This window comes from Castanea sativa, chromosome 5 (assembly GCF_040712315.1).
Source record: "Castanea sativa cultivar Marrone di Chiusa Pesio chromosome 5, ASM4071231v1".
NCBI classification, from domain to species: Eukaryota; Viridiplantae; Streptophyta; class Magnoliopsida; order Fagales; family Fagaceae; genus Castanea; species Castanea sativa.
In genome coordinates this window covers 6279861-6305033 of record NC_134017.1, presented here as the reverse complement: position 1 = coordinate 6305033, position 25173 = coordinate 6279861, and the positions used below count along the sequence as shown (strand labels likewise).

The window sequence follows — 25173 nt, the reverse complement described above, 5'->3', positions numbered from 1 at the left end:
GAGAGAGTTCAGTTCCATTAGAAAAGAATCGTTGATGGTGCAATTGGCTTAATTTCTGGAGGAGTACCAAAGGTTCATGTTGGCCCAGCAGAAATACGGAATGTTTCATGGGGCTCTCCTTTTGTTTATGTTTGTTTTTCCTTCTGCATAGGCTTTGTGTTCCTAGCTAGGGACCTCTTTCTCTCCAAGCTTCCTGGGGAGTTTTTGTTTACGTTTTTCAGTTTGTTATCTATAAAATTTTCTATCTTTTATTTCAAAAAAAATTCCATTTTCATCCCCAAAGTTTTTATTGTTTATTTTAATCCCTAAATTTCAACATTGTTGTCAAATTGACCATTTCTTTCTATTATTGTCTACAAAATTGTTGTTAAGCCTAGTAAAACCACGGCATATCACAAAATTGTTGTTCAAGGTAAAGTTTCAATTTTATCCTATTTTAATTTGAACTTTTCATCTTTTGGCCTAATGTATCATACAAGAATCTCCAAATAAATACTTGAAATCACAATAGAAGACTTGCTTTTTAATAATCCAATAATTATAACAAGGAGATGGGAGTTTTGAACTATATGTTTTTGTTTGAAGCATCAAGACGTACTAGTTGAATTAGAAGCCTCTAGGTACAATAAGGAACTTTTAGATACAAGAAAATATCTATCTTCTATTTTTTTTTTTCCTAGGGAGAACTTAGGTATAGTTTATTAAGAGTTGTATTTTTTTTTTTTGGTAAGCAAGAAATGCATTAATGAAACTAAGGAGGAATAACAAAGTCTAGACAAAGCCTGTTATGGTACACACCACTGCTGCTCGAGCTCATAAGTTCTAAGATGTCCAAAGGTGATCATCATACAAAATAAAATCCCTATCCTAGCTTGGCAATGAGTACAACTGTTGGCTTCACAGTAGCAGTGACGGATCCAAACTTGGGATAGCTGGGAAATCATCTGCCTGCAGTCATCAACAAGTGGAATGACAATTAGCCAGAAGATCAACAATAGCTTTAGCATCAATTTCCATATCAACAGCTAGAAGGCTGAGAATTTTGCAAAGGTTAAGCCCATCTCTAAGGGCCCACAACTCAGCTATGAAGATCAATGCAATGCCAATGTTCTTGGAAAAGCCAGCAATCCACTCTCCATGTTCATTCTTGATAATACCACCTCCCCCTACTATACCCAAGGTTTCAATTAAGGAGCCATCAGTATTCAATCTAACCCACCCTGGTTGAGGTCTCTCCCAGTGGACTCTCTGAATCTTCCTGGTGCTAGTGTTTTTGGGATTGAGAATGCAGTGTTGGTACTCAGCAGCACTGAAAATAATATCTTTATGAATACTAAGTTGAATGGGTTGATTCTTGAACACTACACTGTTTCTATGCTTCCATATCCCATATGGCGAAGGGGAAGGTGATCTTCCATGGCGGGCAACTACGAGCGAGAGTCACATTGCCTATGCAATTATTATGCAGCCACTAATGGATGCTGCCCTCATAGAAATTGCTTGCAAGACTGATTTCCAAGCTGTCCTAAATGCTTTTGGCCAATGCAGTCTCTAAGCCCATGAAGAATGGTTCCGGGTTTCCTTTGGCAAAGTTGGCAACTGTTATTCACCCTGAAACCTCTCCTGACAAGACAATCTACCACCCCGATGTTGTTGTGAAGACACATCCACATGAAAAACTTAATGTGAGGAAGGGTATTGATTTTCCAAATCCAGGACCCTGTGAACTGTCCTTGCTCATCACTACAATTTGTGGCCAGCATGTAGGCTGATTTAAGAACAAACTCTCCACGATTGGAAACACTCCAAAGAAGCCTATCCTCCCCTCTCGAAGTTAAGATGGAAAAAGGAATGGACTTGATACCCATAAGGATTGACTCAGGGAGTTAGAAAGATAGTTTGGACCAGTCCCACTCCCCAAGCCCAGGCCCAACAACTTCAGCAACTTTTAATAACTCCTCTTCCTTGTAAAAGGACCTTGAATTGCTACTCGAAGGGTCCCTTTGGAAAACCTGTTATTGTGCCAAAGACATAAAGTACTATTCCTCCCCAGGATCCATCTAATGTCTATTTTAAAAACCTCATCTCCCTTCGTCATGGCCTTCCACACTCTAGAACATGGAAGTTTCTTTCTATTGCTAGAATTCAACCGACGGCTCGTGCAATATTTGCTCTTTAAAACCTTAACCTAGATTGAGTCTTTCTTCAAATGAAACCTCCAATTAAGTTTAGCAAGAAGGGCAAAGTTTTTCCCCTTAGCAAATTGTAACCCGAGATCTCCATCCACTTTAGGCTTCGTGACTTTTTTCCAACCAACATAATGTATCTTCTTAGCAGATTACAATGATCCCCAAATAAAATTTCGATTGACTCTATCAATGTTATCAAGAAGCTTCTAAGGAAATGTCGTGCATTGCATGGTGTAAGCAGGAATAGTGGTGGTAGAAGCTCGGATTAGGACTGTACTGTCTACATAGGACAACAAATTAGCCTTCTGACCCACCATTTTTTGCTTGATCCTATCCAATACAAAGCTTGAGGTCATGGTTGCCAGCACCTTGATGTTTAATGGGAAAACCCAGATATTGGAGTTGACTTGAACCCCAACATGTCACAAAGAGATTCCCTCGTATCAATGTCTACATTTGGGGAGAAGTATACTTTGGATTTGCTGTCACTAATGGACTGACTTGATCAGGCACAAAAGGCATTAAGAACATCTCAGATCGTTGAGTAATTAATGTGATCTGCCTTTTCAAATAGAACCAAGTCGTCGGCAAAGAAAAGGTGGGAGAAGGCCAGTCCACCTTTTGAGCTTTTAACAGAGATCCAAATCTTGGAATGTATATGTTTCCATAGAAAACACCAAGAGGTATAAACCAACTGAGATATAATGCTCTTGGCAAGAGTTGTACTTTAAATTTTTGTAATTGATTTAAACCATATTTTGACTAATGCTGAAAAAATAATACTATTATCTTTTCCCGAGATAATTAAATTGACCACGTGTTTCATTAATCATTGTAACCACTTTAATTATTAAAAGCCTTGTAAGATATTTCTTGATGTTTCTAATAAAAATGCTCATGATTCAAATTCATCCCCTCCCAACTATAAAATTATAAAAAAGGAAATAAGTCTTACCATACTTATTATATAGAGCATTAATATTATTGCGCATTCTTAGCGTGATGGTCACTAAACAAGTATAAAGTTCTTGTGAGGCGTGGGAGGGGAAGGGGTGGGAAAAGAGCCGAGGTTTAAGTTTCTAGGAGAAAGTTTTACACACATATACACATAGACTATGTTAGAATATATTTTCTATCTTATATTTTTTTTAAAATTAAATGGAGCATTAATTGAATAATTGTTAATGTCAAAATACGTTTTAAATGTGGGATACTATTTTAAATTCAAACATAAGAGGTAAGAATTTATTTTGAGGATATTAATGTTGTATTTCATAACTCTACTTGCATAGTGCATCTAAATAATCCATTATGGTTGAAGGAAAAGTTTTGGCAAGAAACTTGGTTATTACTAATGGCTACAAGCCTATAACTTTTACTAAAAAAATTAGCATAGTTACATATTTTGAAAATATAGTTTTTAGGTTGTATGTTCTTAACATGCATATCAATTTTTTTATCAATAATTAAGATGTTATTTACTATTTGATTTATAAACATATTTTTTATGCATAATTTTAGACTATAAAAGTTGAAATTTAAATATTTAATTGATAATATAGTTATTGATTTTTTATTTTTTATTTTCTGAAAATTTTGTAAACATGAAAGATATGAGGAAAAAAAATCCAATCTAATGGTGAATTTATCAAAATTCATATCCAACATAATGACATTGTATTTGGTACTATGTAGAAACTTTTACTAAAAAGTAATCATAGTGAATGATATTCCGTTTGATTCTTAAAAGAAAAAAAAAAAGATATTGCATTTGTTGAATGCATTTTTTTTTTTTTACAGATAATAAAGAAAAATAGATGGGTTGTCTTTAATAAATTTATTTTAATTCATTCATTAAATTTTATGTTTATTGTCAATGGCAAAAAAAGTTAAAATCAAATAGTTCCCTTCATATTATATATACTATGACTAGGTGGTAAGAGTAATTACCAAAATTCTGGTCGATATCAATGTAGATCTATCATTTTAGGAGAAATGCTAAGTTCATAATATTTTCACAATATTTTGATAACAAATCCTAAGTGGTAGATTGTTATGAGTTGTTATTGGCAGGGCAAAAAATTACTGTGTCAATAGCCTACAAACATACATCTAACATGCATCAAAGTTTAAATACAATAATTGCAGCATTAATGTTTATGAACTTGTAGACAATCTATTTTGCATGGGATGTTGGCATTCAAGAGGCAGTGTTTGAATATGATCCAAAAATTGTGTCTGATGCCGTAAACAATATAGGTGAGCCTCCGATTACTATAGCTAATATTATTTTGGGAATCCAACAGAAGATGTGAGAGTTCAGAGTGGTACAAGTATGCCATGTGAAGCAGCAAGGGAATCGACTAGCATATGTGTTGGCGCAATACACCAAGTGTTGCTTGTTATGTAACATGAATAGAGAAAATTCCTAATTTGATTTAGTCTGTTTTGGCTCATGATGTATCAAATTTCTTTTTTTCTTAATGAAAGTGACAGTATTCTTAAAATAAAAAAATAAAAAAAAGTTGGAGCGGAATTTGGACTTACACCCATGTAGGTCCTGGGGGGCCATCGACTGTCTGATTGTAGAATAGATGGGTTGGTCCCTTGGTCTTTGGTTGTTTTTTATTCTTTCTTATTAAAATACTTTATTCCATTTCTCAAAAAAGAAAAAAAAATTATTATGGTAAACAGTTAACACGTCATAGGCTAAAAAAAAAAAGGTTGTTTCTTTCAAACTGTGTTATACACTTAAGTTTTTATAGACTTGTAAAGTTGAATTTATTCAACTATGTTTTGGCTTTATTTCGTGTCAAATTTTCTTATAATTCAGCATTTAAAAACCCTATATTTAGGTGAAAATAATGTAAAGGTTGTGTGTGAGAGAGTGTAAAGATTTGATCAAGTGTGTACAATAAGACTGGAACTCACGACTAACTTACGAGTGGCGACCCGCCAAAATATAGCACACCTGTGAAGCATGCAGGAAGTTGAAGAGTCAAGACAGCTAGATAACTACAGGACAAAAAATACAGTCTGGCTAGTTTGGTAACTCGCGACTCATCCCAATCGCGAAGTGACTTGCCAGTGCACCATGTTTTGCTGAAAACTGACTTTTCACATTCCATCTCATACCCTACTATAAATACCCTTATATCCATGAAATGTGATAGCGAGAGAGATCTTCCAGAGAGAGTTTTGAGAGAGAAAAAAAAGATTAACTCATCCACAATCTTATACACTTGATTCTCCAAATTCTTCTACTCTCACATTCTCCATAGTCATACTCATGAGAGGATTATAAACCAAATCTTTATCTCACCAAATTCTGACTAGTGAGAAGGTTCTTGGTGTTTGGGAAGCAATTCAAGAGAGAACCAATTCATATTGGTTGATGCAATGGGCTAATTTCAGGATCCGGTAAGCTAGAAAAGACACGGTTTGGCATAACCATGTTAGAGCAAGAAGCTTGGAGGGCTTAGATGTATTGGGTAGATTAGGCTTGGAGGGTATATTGCTATTTATGTATCGCAACTAATTTTCTTGTGGATCATTTACCGCTTGGAGGGCGGCAGAAAGGTTTTTCGCTGAGTTCTTTAGTTTCCTCTTCGATAACACGTGCTGGTGGTATTTTGTGTTTTGCATCTCTCTTTCTCTTACTATTAACTTTTAATTTTTGCTGGTTATGATTAATTAATGGCATAGTAGTTTGATAATCTGAGTATTTCTTATATTTCATATTCCACTCATATATTGTTTGAATATAAGCTTGCTTTGGAAAATTTGTTTTTAGGGGTCTAAACATTCACAAGTTTTTTATACACAGAGTGAGTTTTCAAGACTAAAGCATAAAGTTGGTAAATATTGTATGCCTTGGTGTGGGAGGAACTGCTACTACTGCATAAGATGTGCTATACTGCCATTCAAAGGCTGAGGCCAAGAGAGTCCTAGTCAATGGTTGTCTTTGCCATTGCATGAAAGGTTCCAAATAAAATAGTACAAAGCAAAATTAGCGACCATTTGGTAACGTTGTTTTGATAACGTTGTTTGTATTTTTTGGAAATACGTGTGAGTGAAAAAAATGTATACAAATGTGTGGAATGTTGTTTAAAAATTGAAAACATGTGTTTAAACTCCTATACCAAATTGCCTAAATCTGTAAAATTGCGAGCCAAAGTGTTATGCATAATAAAGACTAGTAACATGAACATTATTGTAGCACATTACATAATTACAATACACACATACTTTTGGCATCAGATCACCAGTGTGATCAAGATGCCCTTTATTGTAACATATTACATAATTAAACTTTAGCACCAATAAAAAACGTAGACACGCACACAAACACAATTATCTAGAAGAAATAATACTGGTAAAGTACCATAGAATCGTTCATAATGTGCCTACTGATCAAGATGCCCTTCTTTCAAGAACCCGCAAGGGTAGCATGTAAGTGCCTTCGCTCGACCGGCCTTGGCTCCTCACTTGCATATGACCAATCAGGCTCACTAGTCTTCTTAGCAATGCATCACAGGCTCCGTATGACCGATATTGGATTCTTTGAGCTGTCCTTGGTACCATGATGATTGTGGCAGAATTTTAAGTTGAAATCATGTTGATTGTGGTCCACTACAACAAATCTGACTTTTTTCAAGGGTCAAAACCCTTAAAAAAAGTATTAAAAAACCTTGAAAAATTTTATTTTAAGAGTCCAATTGACCCTTGATAACCTTTGAAACTTATACCGTCGAAAAAGAAATTTTTAGGGCCTTCGTGACCCTCAAAACAAGTGCTCTAATCTTATTTTGAGGGTCAAGAGACCCTTAAATAACCTTTTACCAAGGTTTAAAAGATTTATATTTACAACCCTTGATAAATAAGGTTATTTAAGGGATCTCTTGACCCTCAAAATAAGATTTTATTTTATTTTAAAAAAAAAAAAACCACAATCATGTACAATAAATATATATATATATATATATATATATATATATATATATATATATATATATATTGATGTTGAAACTACCATATTGAAGAAGCATATTAGTGCAATTTGAACTAGTATTTCCTGAATTACACAAAGATATCTTGATCCTAATATTACTTGTGAGAATCAAGTTGGTTTGTAAGAACCAAAACTTACAGAAAGCTTAAAACAAGAAATTAAATGATTGCACAAGAACCCAAATATGCAAAGTAGATTTTGCACAAGAAATTAAATGACTACACAGTAGATTTTGCATATCATCCATGATATCAACTAAAATTTTTACAAAACCTATATCTCTAGTAGCAAACAAATTTATTATTTTCTTCCCCTTCCCTTCTTGGTTGGCTGTGCATCTATTTGTTCCTTCCCAGTAAATTCTGCTACATCCGCTGCACAATGAGAAAGCAGAACAGGTTGTTTATAGTTAGACTGATATACAAATCTATATGCATGCATATAAATCATACCTGTTGTTCACCAAAATGGTCAAGTAGGCCTATGAGGTCACCCACAAGATGTATTACAGAGTATGAGTCGGGATTGAGAGGTGAGTCAGAGTCACCATAGCCTCTTAAGTCAGGTGCAACCACATGATAACCATTATTGGCCAAGAAGCTGATTTGGTGGCGCCATGAATACCAAGTTTCAGGGAAGCCATGAAGAAGAAGAACTAGTGGTCCTGTCCCTTGCTCTGCTACATGTATCCATATCCCGTTGGTTTTGACCCTTTGGTGATTCACATTGATCAACTCACTCATGGTCTCTCTCTGGCTTCTCTCAAACCTCACAGAGAGAAAGAGAGAGAGAGCGGTGCTCAATCAAATCAATGGCGGCTCAAGCAGCATGATTGTGAATAATTGAATTGTATTTTTTTAGAAATTTTTAGGAGGTTGGTGAGTTTGGTTGTAAAGTCAAATTTGATAACTTTGACGTACGTACATTAGGCAAAGAAATGGAATGACTAGTTTCATGACCAACGCGCTTTTACATGCTCGATTTTCAAACCACGGAGGGGAAATAATCAAATAGAGCTTTCATATTCATATTCTCAAAAAAATAAGTAGAGCTTTCACATGTCAATAATATTAATATATGAGTTGAAATGGTTCTAGCAAAGCTGAAATTTATTGCGTATGTCCGGTGTGCTAAATTTTTTTTGATAAAGGTGTACCACATAATTATTTCACATAAATTTGAGTCTTATATAAAATCCTCTGACACCAAGAAAAGGGGGCAAAATCTTTACATGCCTAATAAGCAAGGAAAAAAAGAACAGCAGCAGTCATAATTGTGAAGACTTACAAGCTATCTGCAACCTTGTCCTTATGCCATTGTTTTCACCCCATTGCAACAAACATTCTTCTTTACCACAGCTGTGGTTTTCTAAAATTGTAGTCTTCACACTGTTTTTGTCCCCAAAATCACGGATCAAACCAATAATTGCTTCCGGAAGTTCTTGGAGGACATTCATTTGCATGCACATACCACTTGAGACTGAAATGTCAAGAAGCAAAAGGATTGAATTAAGAGCCTCTACCTCACTCCTGGGGCTGTAATATTCCACTGATGAACAAGCATCATCCTCGCCAAAATAAAGTTCTATCTGCATCCCAATGAAACCCTTATGATAAACATCATCATGAGTTAATAATCCATAAAATGCCAGGGATCAGGCTATCATGCTATTCATGCTCCACTTTTGAATTTTGTGCCAAAACAAACTAGGAAGACACTGAAGCTACAATTTGCAAGAACCTAAAAGGGATCAAACCTATGTGGAAAAACTATTTTGTTTCCTATTATTAATACAGGAAATCAGTTTATCTCTCTCTCATTTTCCTCCAAGCATGTACCTACACTGAAATACCAAGTAGTTTAAAGAGAAGAATTGGAATTTTTACCTCATCTAATTGTATGATTCTTGCTATCTGAAGCATTACTTTCAAGGTAGTACTTATCCAATCTGGACCTGAAGAGCTTTTAAGATAAACCTGTTCCTTGGGGTTAAAACCCTTATTCTGAAGTAATTTCTGCCAACAAGATGTGAAAATAATAAGAATAATGGTAGCAACATAACAACTCAATTAAATTAGGAGAAATTAGGTTTCCTTACCAAGAACTAGATAGTATTAAAGCATAACTGTAATAAACTGAAAGTACTAATGAAAATTTATGAACATAATTTTCATGCTAACAAAAATGGAACAATTATTGTCAGTATTTACAGTCACGTTTTCTTTCGTATATATCTTAATTAAAAAGAATTTGACACAATCATATGTATAAAATTATAAATGTAAATTTTTTTTTTAATTTAGTAGTTGGTATGCAACAGGAGTCCAGTATCAATCCCCTGCACTTCAGTATATAGAATAGAGTAAATAATAAATAGTGACTTACTAAAGTTATATATTTCCTTCTATTACATAATATTTCATCCTCACATTTCTGAACATTAACCAACTATTCAATAAAAATTAGCGAAGAATAAAAGAGAGCTTGAAGGCAATCAATTATGCCATTTCTTACCTTCTTTTTATCAAAATGCGGGTCATCTTCAGATAGCTCAAGAACTATTGCAAAGTTATCATCAGTCTCTTTGACTTTATCAGATAATGGTGGCTGCAATGAACAAATACATTATCAATACTAAGATTCTTACTCATTTGAAAACATAAAAAATCAAGTCAAAAATATTATGGAAATAGCAATAAAACAGTATAAGCTGTGATTGCAGGACATAAGTGGAATTCCCACAATCATAGAACACACGAGCAAATGCACTCACACTAAGAGAACAAATTTTAAAAACAGAAATTAGATTACTAGTAGTTTATATAACATGGCAGCATTCATATCATCTTTCATATGCTACTTTCTTCAATTCTAATAACAAGTAATTCTGAATTATTTTGCAAACAAGTATCACAAAAAGGAGTTTAAAGATACAATCAAAATAATTACATTATGGACCCATATATTAGCTTCAAATCAACTTTACAAAAATCACTTCAAACAAGAATCAAAACAAATGCATGTGTATAAGGTAGGAAACCTTTCTAAAGAATAGTCCTTTGGGCCTCTAGCTAGTAATCCAGGCATAAGGATTTTGCCTTCTCTTGGTACTTCTCAAAGATCATAGTTGTAGTTTAAATTTTCAAGTACTCCACCTCTACTGCTCAGAAGAAAATTATTTCAATGAACTTTGCTGCAAAATCATGATTCAGAACAGAGGACTTAGTCTTGCGATTAACTCTACAAAGGATTGGTGAAAAGAAAAGGTCTTCTAGATATTGATGTCAGTGCAAGGCAAGCTAACTCACAACAAAACCTATGAAGAATTACATTTATGCATGTGCTAAAGGAGATTGGAAGCAGCTTAAAATTGTTTCAATAACAAGACAGACTAGTTTCACACAAGCATAAAAAATGAAAATGATTTTTCACTCCAATGGAAAGACTACCAATTTATATAACTGACAGCCTTAAAATCATTCAGTTTCTAAGGAGCTACATATACCTCTACAACATCAATAAAATCCTGCTTCTTGTGAAATGCGCCAACCCATTTAGTGCGATCTACAATCCTGCCAACCAAAGAAAATTAACACAAGAATCTGAGATTTTAAGTCCCTAAATTCTTAGCTGCATGGCATTATTTTCAGAATACAATGTGACGAAAACAATTGTAAGAATAAAATTCCACAGCAGCTCAAAACAAAATTACTGCAAACCAATTTAGGAAAGGAAATTGTAACAAGTTTGTGAAATTCCAATGAAAAGGAGATCTTCGTGCAAACTTTGTTTGAAATTCAAGTGCAAGTGATCTAATTATTTGTTCCACTCATCTTCCAGAAGCCCAATCACCATGTTTCACAGGAAACTTATAAGTCTAAGCAAACAAAAAGAAAAATAACAGGACGAAAATGAAATATGAAAAAATTTCCCATTTAATTGTATTTTACTTCATTGTTCGTGAATTGAAATTAGTCTAGTACAGTAAAACCAACACGTAATTGAAAATAAACATACTGTGTTTGAGAAAAGAGCTTCTCCAAGTCCTTATTCCTAAGATCACCCTGCAATAAAACCAACACGTAATGTAACCAAAAGCCAAAAACCTCAAAAAGCCACCGTTTGGTTGCCAAGAAACTGTTAAAAAAAATTTTAAAGAAAATACAAATCTCCCTAAAATAAAAAAATCTCTAATTTCTAACCTTCTTTTCCCTCATTTTCTCGGTAACCAAACAAAACAGAAATTTACCAGGTGGAATTCAAGATTCTGAGAACACTTAGGGCCGAACAAATCACTAACCCTATCAACAGCTTCGGTGACGGAATTATCAAGATCGTCGATGATCGAAACCCTAAAGCCTTCATTCAGAAGTTGAACCACAGTGTGAAAGCCAATGCAACCGGCTCCTTCGATAACCAGAATCGTCTTTTCCGAGAAATATCAATGGAGAGAATGAGAGAGAGAAAACAAGAGAGAATACCAAAAATTCTTTGCAAAGTTCTACTAGGTAATTTCCAAATTCAATTTTTTTTTCTCGGGAAACAAACGGAGAGAGAGAGACTTGTAATCGGACAAAGGGGTGGAGGAGAGGGCCCTGACTATCGTCGGAGATAGGATTGTTGATCACTGCGCCTCAACCTATCGTCAGAGATGAGATGAGCTACGAGAGAGAGAATTTTCTAAGAGTTCTCATTCTCTCCATTGAACAAAATGAAAATGGGTTTTCTAAGAGAGTGAGCAAAGGCTTTATTCGAAAATTGGTTTTTTGAATTCTGAGCTTGTGTGAGAGAGAGACTTTATTCCGAGGGTTGTGTTAGAATTCCGTTGAAGAATGTAAAAATTTGGAGGAAACAATTACGCGCCATTTTAGTGTTTTAGTTTATTTCAAGGGTTTTAATGACCATTGTAAGAAGGTTAGTCAGATTTTAATTAGGCGTGCTAGTTTTTAGCATTTGTTTCAACCATTTTCAGTAAACCCTTGGAAAAAAAGGGTTGAAACAAGTCATGTTTCTTGTAGTGGTCACAGCATTCAAGCTTGAAAGATGTCTCCATGATCTTGGAACAGTCAGGACATTTTCTATATTCTGTGATCAATCCATCACTTTTTGGGATGTCAATGACCCCGCAAGGTAAACCGTCTTTCAAAAGTTGTTGATTATAGTGTTCCTCGAGACAAACTTCAAAATAATATACACTATCCTTCAAACACTGCTTCCATTCATAAAAGTTCTTCAAGACTGTCAGAACTGTTGTACCATAACCACTGAACACCAATCTAGCCCCTTTGCACAGCACAACCCATCCTTTCTCATTCTTGTAAGAAAGCAACTTTTGGATCTCCTTTGTCATTGAGTCCAATTCGGTAACCATTTGAGACTTGTATAAGAAAAAGTTGTCAATGAGCTTCCAAAAACGCCCTAGACTGCCATTGTCCTTTCCCACATTAAACAATGAAATTTTTGCACCCTTTACGTCACCATTAGCAAAGCCTGTTGCTTCCTTACTAAATTCTGTGACCCATGTGGAATCCTTGCCTCCATAAAAGAAAATGTGCTTCTCCTCGTTGATCTGATTGAAAGAGAGCAAAAATTTTATTTAATCAGAACAATAAAATTTGCTTGAACCTACTTGCATGAATACATCTATGTCTTTGTAGTTATTGGCCTAGAAGCTTATAGGTTAATTAGTTGACATCTTATTATTTTTAATAGAGATTAAAATTCTAAATTCCTAGCTTCTTCTTCATTGTAATTATCAAATTATCAAAAAAATAGTTGTGATTATTTATTCTCCCACTCTCATTAATGTACACATAACTTATTTTATGTTTAAAACGTGGACATCAATAAAATTATGAACATTTTGTATATAAATTATATAACAAGACTGAAATTGAATAAATAAATATATGTGTGTGTGTGAGAGAGAGAGAGAGTTTTTGATAAATTTTTTTTTTTTTTATAATAGAAAAATAGGAGGAGATAATTAGAGTGGTTTCTCTGCTTAAATGTTAGCATAGTAGCATCCTTACCCTTAAGTCCGGGCTTCCAAACAGGAGAACCAGTGAACTATAATAGTAATCCTAACTCTACAAGGACACTAGTTGGCATTATTGAATTGTTGACTTCTTAGTTTACTAGCAAGCTTTATATTGTTACATCAACTTTTTGGAAGATCACATTATTCATTATATTATCATTATAATTTTATTTATAATTCTGATTTTGATATTTTTGTACATGATCTTTAAAACCCAAAGAACCCATTATTTTACTAGAATAAGATATCTTTAAAAGTAGAGTAAGTTTGGTCTTTTATAAACGAATTACAATTTAATTCAATTGTATCTTAACTGATTAACATATTTTTATCTTTCTAATGGAAATATTTAAGGTTTAAATTCCTAGCTTCTTCTTCATTGTAACTATTAAATTATATAAAAAATTATTATTATTATATATGTGTGTGTGTGTGAGAGAGAGAGAGAGAGAGAGAGAGAGAGTTGTGGACTTTTTTTGTTATAATAGAAAAATAGGTGGAGACAATTAGAGTGGCTTCTCTGCTTAAATGTTACCATAGTGTAGTATCATTCTCCTTTAAGCTTAGGCCTGCAGGAGAACCCCAGTGAACTATGACGGTTATCCTAACTCCACAAGGGCACTAGTTGGCACTATTGAATTGTTGACTTCTTTGTTTACTAGCAAGCTTTATATTGTTACATCAACTTTCTGGAAGCTCACATTATTCTTTATATTATCATTATAATTTTATTTATAATTCTGATTTTGATTTTTTTTTTTTTACATGATCGTTAAAACCCAGAGAACGCAATATTTTACTAGAATAAGATATCTTTAACAGTAGAGTAAGTTTGGTCTTTTATAAACGAATTACAATCTAATTCAATTTTATCTTTTCTGCGAATCCTTATATATATATATATATATATATATAACCCAAGACTCTCATTACCCCTGAATTGTTTGTATGTTTAGGCATTTAGATTGTGAAAAGAAATTTACCCAAGTTGATATGTCAGAACCGAATTCAAGCATTAAGGATCCAAACCAATCTTCACTTTTGCGCAGTTTTTCTTCTTTCCAATTAGTGAAAGGGAAAGCCCTTGGTCCCCATATCTTAATCATGTGGGCTGCATTATGGTGTTCCACGGTCCCTTGTGGGTTCAATACCACAATGATAGGCTCATTCTTAAAGTGCCACTGCTCCTTAACGTACTTGATACCTGATACTGACGAAAAGTTTTGCACTACGAACCGCGACATCTTAGACCGCAGCGACTCAAACTTCTTTTGCATGTCATTGGTCCACTGATCCACAATTGGTATCCAAACAACCTCATACTTATCCTTGTTGTTGCTTGGTATGTTTTCAGAAATGGGGTTGAGAATTGATACATATTCTGAGATGTTCACATCCAAGTCCGTAAAGAACAACAACACATTCTTTGTTTTCACCTCTTGGAGGATCTGTTTGAGCAATACAAATATAAAAATTAAGCTATGTTTGCACAAACTTGTAGCTTCTTAACTAAATAGTCTATTCTTTCTTTGTCTATTTACTCTTCTATTGCATATATATAAATTAGAGTTACATTTGGTATAACAAACCAAATGCAACTCTAAATCACTTAATATATTTTTTTAGTTGAAAGTAAATTTTGATAAATTTACCATTAGATTCTTCTAATACTTTACATGCATACAAAATTTCAAATGTTTAACGTTGAAAATTTTAAAAGTTTTTGCATTTTAAAATTATTCCTAAAAATATGGGTGTTTGGATTGAAGAGTAAATAACATTTTATTGGCATACAATTTGGCATTCATACAAATAACATAGATATCATATAATCCAACAGTGATATTTTTAAAATTGAAATTCAATAAAAAGGTATAAGATGATTTAACATTACTTAAAGTTTCGTATTTAAAAAAAAAAAATATATATATATATATATATATGGCTTAAAATTACACAAAATATAACTTAATCTTTGACCCTATATTGTGTGTGTGTTGGCTGTTTGAAAAATGAGATTAAAATTAGGCCTCGTGCTGGCTACTCTTTTTAGATCTGTTCGGATATCTCTAATCAAGCTTGAGTATGGTTGGGGCTATAGACTTAAACCAATACTATTGTCGTGGCCCTAGACTAGATTGGCCCAACCTTAATTTTACGATATTCAATTATAGGAATTCATATTTTTCTTTATTTCAAGCCAACTACATAGTATCTATTTGTTTCTAAAAGTAAAAGATAGTAGCTACTGTAGAACTATCCGATTCGTTGAGAAAAACTTTGACTCGTTGCCTGTCGCTGTCGCTGGCAAAAATTAGCGCCTTCAAGACCTCGGCAATGTCAAGCGGCTCTTTTAAGAATCTTATGAGCTTCCAATAAGCCTCTATTTTCTCTGCATTGAACAAAAATCCTTGGTCAGGATTTTGCGCATGTTTAAGTCAATTGGAAATATAGTATGTGCAACATATTATGGTAGCACTTGTTGGGAAAATAATGTAATAATGGAGGTTGCAACCACACGCTTAATTCCTTGTGAGTAAAATCAGCCTGAATGACTAACCTATTTCTTCATTGCAATGTTGTATATGCAATTTTAGTTCGCCATGGATGACATTAATTTTCTCGGAAAACTGCGAAAGTTCATGTGTCTTGCTCCTGAAATTGTGAAACCATGGTTATATATTTACATTAGATTTGTTAAATTCAAAGTTAAAATTAAATTCACAATTTTCAAGCAGTTTAAATTTTTTCAAACAAGTGATAAATTTATTATTCGAACAGCAGGTGGTGAGCCCTTCTCTTTTATAATAGTGAAATGATAATTCTACTAAAATAAATTTAGCATTACTTTACATTTCTAGGGTAAGGACTTACTCATCTTTAATGAGACAACACATCCGGGTCGTGCAAGCTACAACAGTTATGATAGCCCAAAAAACATATATTGTGCTATTGGTCGTGGCTATTGCGAGTGGTGGTAGATCATTTGGATTATACTTAACAGATCATTCCTCCAACATAACAACGCAAATTATGCAATCAATGACATTCAATGTGTCCTTGATCAGTTTGTTAAGTTCAACAATCGCACCCTCGTGTTTATGATCAATGCTTGGCTGCGTTAGGAGAGCTGGTATCCCTTTTAAGATCCCTAATGACTTGTTGAATTGGTCTGATGAGTGAAACTGATCAAGGTGTCTACATAAGTCTCCATAGTCCAAAGCAAAAGCTGCAAGTGTCAATACTGCCTTCGCATGCCATGAATAATCTTTGAGTTTTTCTAGTATTGACTTCGTTGTGTTGTAAGCAGTTTCCACACCCGGATCCTTACATACCATCTGACATTACATATTTTCCATTATGAAAAATGCCTACGTAATTGTGTACGTAGCAACATGATCACATGCATATTAGCATTTATTTATTTACTCGGTACTTAAAATGGTACATATGCTTTTGTATATAAACTATTGTGCGTATTTAAAGTGAAATAGTATTGCTATTCTTTGGGCCAAAATGAGCATTTGTCACTTTCACCAAAACTTTCCAACAAAATATTCAGTTATAAATTTGATTTTTAAAAAATCGAGTTACGTGAAATCAAACTTAAAAAGATAAAAATAAAAAATAAAAATAAAACATGGAACTCCAGTTCCATGTAAAATTTCTCACATTACTCAATTTTTATCAAATCGAGTTTTTCATTAAAACTCGATTTTCTAAAAATCGAGTTTCAAAACAGGAGTTTTTGCCAGATAGTTTCAAAACAGAGGGGTATTTTACTATATCTTTTGGACGTAAGAGGCAAATGCCCATTTTGACCCTATTCTTTGTAATTGGAAAATTAATAAAGGTACTACCAATTTGTTGTTATAAAAGGCTTACAAAGTAGCCTCGACATATGTGATAAGTGTCAAATCTATAGCTGATAAATAAAATTCTTAATTTCTTTTTTAATACCCTAACATTGCTCTTATAATGATATTATTTATACTATTAAATAACTTTAATGGCTAAAGCCAAAACTTTATACTATATACAACTATGATTTGGTAGCTGCCAGGATATGTGTTACTTTGGTAGCCATCACATGTATGTCTTGGCAAAAAAAATGGCACGAGAAAGACACTTGTCCATTATATAGGAAAATTTGAGACAAAAAAAGTAGGTTTGAATCATTTGTCAAGGATAAAACAACTAGAGGACACTTGGCATTACATGGAAGAGATTCTAGTTAGTTGAAACAAATAACCCCCCCCCCCCCCCCCTTTGCTTTAAGGGTAGTTTTGGATTGGAAATAATTACCATTCATACCTTTAGAAAGGTTTTGGCACCATGAGGAAGAACACACAATCAAGCGCATCTTAGAGAACAAGGAGAACTTAAAGGAAACATGCCTTCAAGCTCAAGATGTATGGTAGTTCTTCTATTAGGATTAGTTTAAGAGAAATCTTCTTAATTACGGCTAATTTAGTGATATTCAACAATTGTATTTGAGTAATTTTCAATTAGTTCCAAGTATTTTATGAAGATTGTGCTCTTTGATTTAGTTGTAGCAAATTTCAATCCAAATTACTTTCATGTTTATTGGAATCTTTCGATCACTAAAAAGTCCTCTTAATTGGAACATTTTACCAAACTCATGCAAAGTTAGATGCTTTCAAAAATAAACGCATCATATAATTTATTTTTGTCTAATGCATACCTCGTAGGAAAGTTTCTTGAGTGTACATAATGGTGGAATGAAGCTTGTTGCGATGGCTCTTTCACCCTCCATCTCCATGTGTGGCTGTTTAGTACCCTAGAGTATGACCAAAACAACCATCAGTGAGATAACTTAAACAATATATACGGAGTGAATAGTGTTTTGATATATATTTGTGTGTGTGTATATATATATATATATATATATATATATATTAATATATAAATTATTGTTTACTTCTTGAGTTTAACGTTGTGCTTGGATTAAAGGGAGAAGAGGGAAATAGAGGGAAATAGAGGGAAGAAGTTAAGGGGATGGGAGATAGGGTAGGAGGGGTTTAATTAACCTTATTTGGATATTTTTAAAAAAAATTTGAAAGAATGCAAGGTTTGAGAGACTTGGAAGGTTAAGATACCCATCAAAACTAACCATTTCTAATTCCCTCAACTCGGAGGTATTCAATTGGAGGTGAAAGGTTCCACTAATTCTAAAAGTAAAAAGTAATAAATAAATAAAATTCAAATATATTCTTATGGTATCAACTTAAATATATTTCTTTAAGTTAAAAAAAAAAGCGGTATATTGTCAGTTATATAATGTATTAATTAACATTTCTTACCACTTATATCATATTTTTAAAATATCCAAACAACAAAAGGGATATTGTGCTTGTTAATTTATTTGCATTTTTTTTTTCCATTTTTAAAGCCAAAATGGGGGCTTGAAAAACAAGTATGGTTGAAGATTATTAAAAACACAAGGTGTTAAATTTTTATGCTCGTCTCTATTCAATTTCAAAAGGACAAGGTCAAGAAGGTTATTTATTGAAGGCAGAGGAGTTACCACAATAGGGTATCCCAACCTTTGGACTAGAAGTAGAAGATAACATTCTTTTTTTTTTTTTTTACTAGATAGAAGATAACATTTTATACAAATATAAGAAGAAGAGGAAATTTCTTATAAAAGAGTGAGTGCAGGGTAGTGACATATACATATACCCGAAAAAAATTGTCAGCAGCAATGGTAGCAGGGTTGAGAATGTTTGTGACGATGGCAAAAAGAGAGGCAACATCAAATTTTTGGTCAGTATGAGTTCGGGGGACACTAATTTCTTTCTTGATCTCATCGTCGATCATTTCAAACGCATTCTTGTTGCTGGCTTGAGAGGCAACATCAAACTGTTGGTCAGTATGAGTTCGGAGAACAGGAATTTCATTATTCGTCTCATCGTCATTTGGTATTACAAAACAAAGCTAGAGAGGTCAGAATAAGAGAAGGGATAAGTTGGGTTGTTTGTCGTAATGGTGTGGTGCAATTTGCTTGGCGTATTGCTCTATTTATAGATACCAGGACAGTAATGAGGGGACCATCCTACGTACCATACACTGAATGCAATCATGCATGCACATGGATTGGAGCAAATAAAGCTAAGAGTAATAATCGGGTACTAAAACAGAGAAGAGCAATGTTACAAGTCGTAAGATGTTTTCGGGAAAAAAATATAACATATTGTGTCATGCCGTACCCAAATGTTTCTGAAAAAAAAGCATATAACATATTGGGTCACTCTAACGAATACCAATGGTCAACAATCTATTTTAAGAAGTTTTTGACACTATTTTTATCAGAAATGAAAAAAGCTATCAAAACATTAATTATTTTTTTTTCTTTTTCCATAAAAATTTTCTTTAAATAAATTGTTAACTATTACCCTAAGGGCATTCGTCAGCATTTTCCTAACATATTTATGAGTTTAGACATAGAGGCACCAACTAACCTAAAACTGTGGGTTCTAGTTAACTTTAACTAGTTAAATCTCTAATGGTGAAATAAGATATTTGAGATTCAATTTTTGCCTACACCAAAAACTGATTGGTGTCTTAATATAATAATAAAGAGTTATTATCAAGAGCGAAAGTCATAGGTTGAAACTCTTTAAAAAAAAAAAATCCAAATAAGCTTACACAAACACACATATACATATATATGAGTTTAGACTCAATTATGTTATAATAATCACTCACTCTTGTCATTATTATCAAGAGAAATATTGTACACCAAATATCTAAAAATTTTAAAACATTGTATGCCAGAAAAATGTTGTAAAACATTTTCCAAACTGTGTCCTACACAAACCTGCAACAGACCCACTTTACAAGCTACAAATAACAATAATTAAGGATTTAATTTTTTATTAATCGAACTAACTTTTTACTTATGAGAATTTTTTATTATAGATAATTACAATATCTTATTAGCTCCTTAAACTCCTAAAACCTTCAAGAACTTTGTGCATGAAAAAATGCTAATTAATCTATAGGACTCTTGGTTTTTTTTAAGAGAATTAATTGAACTAACTTGTTCAATTATGATAATACAAAACATTTTTATTATATCATCTTTTGTCATTGCTCACGTAGACTTTAAACTGCTTTAAGACAACATAGTACCATAGTTTGCCAAAAGATATCAATATATTTCTTTTTGTTGTAAGTGGGATTCAAATTCATATTTTTTGGAACTCACAAGATGAAGCTCTTTTAGTTAAACATCTTTAATCACAAAAACTTTACCACTAAAGTTCTACCTCATACATCCTATTCGATAAAAATAAATTTTATTTGTTGAACTTGTTTTTTTGAAACCAATTATAAGTTGAACTTGAACCAGCTAGAACCCATGCTAAAACATAACTATTTATGACAAAAGTTATTTACTCTATCTCATTTTTTGTGGTCCACTTTATATTTCACCAATTACAACTTGTGATACATTATTTTTACTTTTCTTATGGTGGATACTGCCACATGACACCCCTCAAAAAAAAAATAGAAAATAGATTTTTTTTTATTTTTAAATTATGTCAAAAATCATGAATTTTGAAAAATTTAAGGAGTAGCCACTTACTTTATATTTTTTGAAAGCTAGGGAAAATAAAATAAGAAATGAAAAAAAAAGTATTAAATAATTCCGTGGATAAAATTTGTCTACATTCCACCAAGAACGAGTTCTAGTTTAGATTATGTCATGAGAATAAAGGTGTGAAGCACCAGCACACTCAGTATATCTACTGATCTCTATTAAGTAAGTGCTACTCAATATTTATTGGATTATTTGATGGACACGAAATTATTGACTGAATTTATTACATCAACTCAATCAAGTAGTAAATTTTATAGTATGGATGCCTAAAACTAAACCATATGACAAGACAAGCAATTAACAAAATGACACGATAATAATGAAATTAAAAACAAGTATAAGTAATAGGGAATTATAATTATATTACGTAAAGGATGTCTAAACTCAACTTATATATATATATATATATATATATATATATATATATATATATATATATATATTTAGGATAAGTCAACTTGATTTAATCTTCATTATTTGGATAGGTAAAGATCAAAATTGTTTTATTATGGGCCTTATTTTGAAAGACATGTTGAGATTGTGTTTAAAAAGAGTGGTTCGAACAATGATGTGGATAAAACTCTGTTAGCCTAAGCCTCATTCTTTAACAAAGCTAGTAAATGACGAATTAAAGCCCAATACTGTTGCTTTATTTTTAGGAGCAGACTAATAAGGCCTAGAAAACAATCCGCTAGTTTATCAAAAAATAAATAATAAAAAAAAGAGAACAATCCGCTAATTCATAGTGAAAACTCATTCATTCTCCACCTAAACTCCTCACTCATCAGCTATCTTTATTTTTAATCCAAGCCAATTAGCCAATTATTTCTCTTTTCCAACATCAGGGACTAAGTTCCTAATCTCTGTCAAAATCTCACGGCAGAGTTTAAATCTTTATGAATTAAACTATAACAGATTCAAACAGAGTTTAGTCTCAAGAACAAGGAAACAAATGAACTCATCATAAAAGCTAGAAATTTTTGGAGAGGAAAACATGGTTATGTATTTGTGTGTATTTTCCCTAAGGTTAAACATGGTTTTGTACTTCTTCTCCCAATACTGCTGCCTTCTATTTTGCATTTTGCTAGCTGTTTGTTTGTTCTCCAGTCAAACCGATGGCACCATGCAAACAGAGCATGCTGCTACTTTGTTTGATTTGGCAGGTGAGGTACACTTAGACACTACTGCACACAGCACAGTGCACGCTTCACCACACTAATTTATATATTTGTTTTTATTTTTTCTCTTTTAATTTTTTTTTAACCACTAAAATCAAAAATTGGACACAGGGCCAGCTCTAGGCCTAGGCCACTACTTAGGGCCTCTTACCAGGGGAAAGCCCTCCTATTTTGAGGCAAAAATTGATATATATTTTTTTGGAGATATAAGGGAAAAAAAAAGTTTTACATTTTTTATCTATTTTAAGAAGTCTTAAATAATTAAGTAATGTTAGAGATAATACAACTTTAAATACATGGGTCTTATAAACATATGTGTCATTAATCGCAAGAAATACTTCAGATAAGAAAATGCAATAAACATTATTAATTTTACTTAAAAACTTTACAAATTGATATGACAATTAATATGATATGTTGACGTCAATAACCTATGAAATTCATTTTTTTAATTACTTTTTGTGATAGGTAATACATCTTTGTAAATCTCATGTTGTAAAATTTATAATGTCCCTAATATCATTAATTCAAATACTTTTTTTTTATCTTCTTGAAGTGTCACTATTCACATTTATTTCTATATCATTTGTAAGTTGTTTTTAGTAAAATTTGTTATAACTTTAGCATTTTTTCCCAAAAAAAAATATATATTACAAAATTAAAAAAAAATGGATTTTTTATTAAAAAAAATATGATATTAAACACTAGTTAAATATTATTCAAGTATTAATAAAAATGTCTCATTAAAATATATCGTCTTAGGCCTCCAAATTTGTGGGGCCGCCCTTGGTTGGACAAAAGAGTGAGAAAATTTATTTTTGATTAAACTTTAGATAAGAACACAATTGGTTTAAAGAAAAATGTGAGATTTGGGCAAGAAATGAAAAGATAATTTTTGCACATTTTTTTGAAATTGAGAATTTAATAAAATAGCTGTGAAAAATAAGAGAATGATAAAAATAATATTAAGATCAAAGTTATTGAGATAAATGGTAGATACATTAGAGAGTTTATGTATGCGATCTTTAATTTATTTATTAATGGTGGACGCATGTGCAAAAGGGTATGCATCATAAGTAAAGAACGAAATAGGATGTCTAAAATTATAAAGAATACAAATCATGTGTCCCACTTTTTGTATTTCATTTTATATGTACTCCACCATTTTACTAATAAACAAAATTATCCTCCACCAATGATAACTTATTATGTATTCATTTGACTTTACTTATAAAATAACCAAATTAAGTTTAAAATAGAAAAAACATCAAACACATAGATTACATTTCAAAATTCAGAATTTATTTTTGGAAACGATCAAATTTAAAATCTAAAATTTTTAACCCAAAAAAAATAAAATAAACTTTCATTGATTATGTAAATTTCTTTGAAAAGGCTTCTTACAAAATATAATGCTTCCAAGTACAATCAATCGATTTGCTCCAAGAAATGAATAATTTAATTTAATTAATATAAAGATCGTTGCTCATCATTTGGAACATTAAAAAAAAAAAAGGTAATTAAGGGAAAAGACCACTCATCATGATATCTTAAAACCTGTTGCACACAGATACAATTGGAAGGTGTTTCAGATGTTTGACGATTTTTCTGTTTTTAGGGCTTTGGAGGGATGATTAAGATGGCTTGAGTGATGTTAAAATGATGTTTGAGAGGTGGAAAATGATTGCTAATAAGGTTTTAGTTGTGCTCCTCGTAGAGAGTGGTGTTATATATATTTTATAAAAAAAAAGCAACATAATTTACTTTAATTGATTAAAACATCATTTGATAAGTTGGCATAATGAGATAATATAGTCAATTCCATTGCATAATTAAAAACCGGGGTCTTAATAACCCAACCTTTTTTGGTATAATGTAATGGCATTGCTAAACAACTCATATTTCTCTCTTTGCAATGGAGTCAAAAAGTATTTATCCTGCCTCCATTCTTTTTCTTTAATTTTTTCCATATATTTTCCTAAGTTGTCTGCAACAAAACGTAATTTTTAGAAAAACATGCTCGCAAACAATCAAAAGGGGAAAAACATAGTACATAAAATTAATATGAACATATCCACTTAATTTCACAATTATGATTTTATTTCCCAAATCTGACAATATCATCACACTAGATACAACTATAGATTTGTAATATTTAATCTAAATCAATGTATCAATCCACTTCAAAAGAAGAGATACAAATTTTTACATATATGAAAAGATTTCATAATTTTCAATACCTAACATTAGAAGACAATACATCCATTTGATTGGGCCGAACTCAGACAACCAATTGCCATGGTTAAACTCTTACATTTCCAAAAAAACATAAAAGTTAAAATAAATAGATTAAAAAAGAAAGAAGAAGGAGAAGAAGCTAAGATTCATCAACTTTCCTTTTAATGAAAGACCAACTATCCAAACAATAGCAGGAAAGATTTGTGTTCACATAAATTAACTTGATTATAGTTGGTAGAGTATTTGCTACCATCTTTATATCATTCCAATTTTATAGAATTCTCTAAAGGGACAAAATATTTTCTACCATCAACTATTTATTCATAATATCAATTCAAAGAATAAGCGAATACTTGAGTAACATAGGATTAACAGGTGGTTTTGTTGTTTTTAGAAATTTAATGGCCATTTGGATTGAGGAAGAGAAAGGGGAAGTGAAGGAGAGTAGAATAAAGTTAACTTAAAATAAACTAATTTTAGGTTAAATCTACTTTATTCTATTCTACTCCTCCCTCTCTCTCTCATTTCAAATGAACCATAACTTATTTTAGGAATAGTGGTTCCTTTTACCGAAACTATGGGTCTATTTGGATTCAGGAGAGATTGAAAAGAAGTAGAGTAAAGTTGGATGAAAATAGATTAATTTTAAATTAATTTTACTTTACTCTACTTTACTCTACTATCTCTTTTTCGTCTTTAATCCAAACAAACCATAAGTTTTTCAGCAAAATAATAAACCTATGTCGCGGCTCACACAGCCTGCACCTAACTAACTTGCTCCCTACGCTGCTCGCTGGCAGCTTTCTTCCTTATCAGCATTACTTTCACTTTTCTTTTCTTTTTTTTAAAGAGTGCAAGTACAGCTACTGGTCAAAAAGAGTAAAAAAAAA

At 32.3% G+C, this 25173-nt stretch overlaps 1 pseudogene; it reads right to left on the bottom strand.

Annotated features, from left to right (window-relative positions):
* Positions 1 to 957: 957 nt before the first annotated feature.
* On the bottom strand, positions 958 to 25102 carry LOC142634630 (protein SIEVE ELEMENT OCCLUSION B-like; annotated as a pseudogene).
* Between the last annotated feature and the right edge of the window lie 71 nt (positions 25103 to 25173).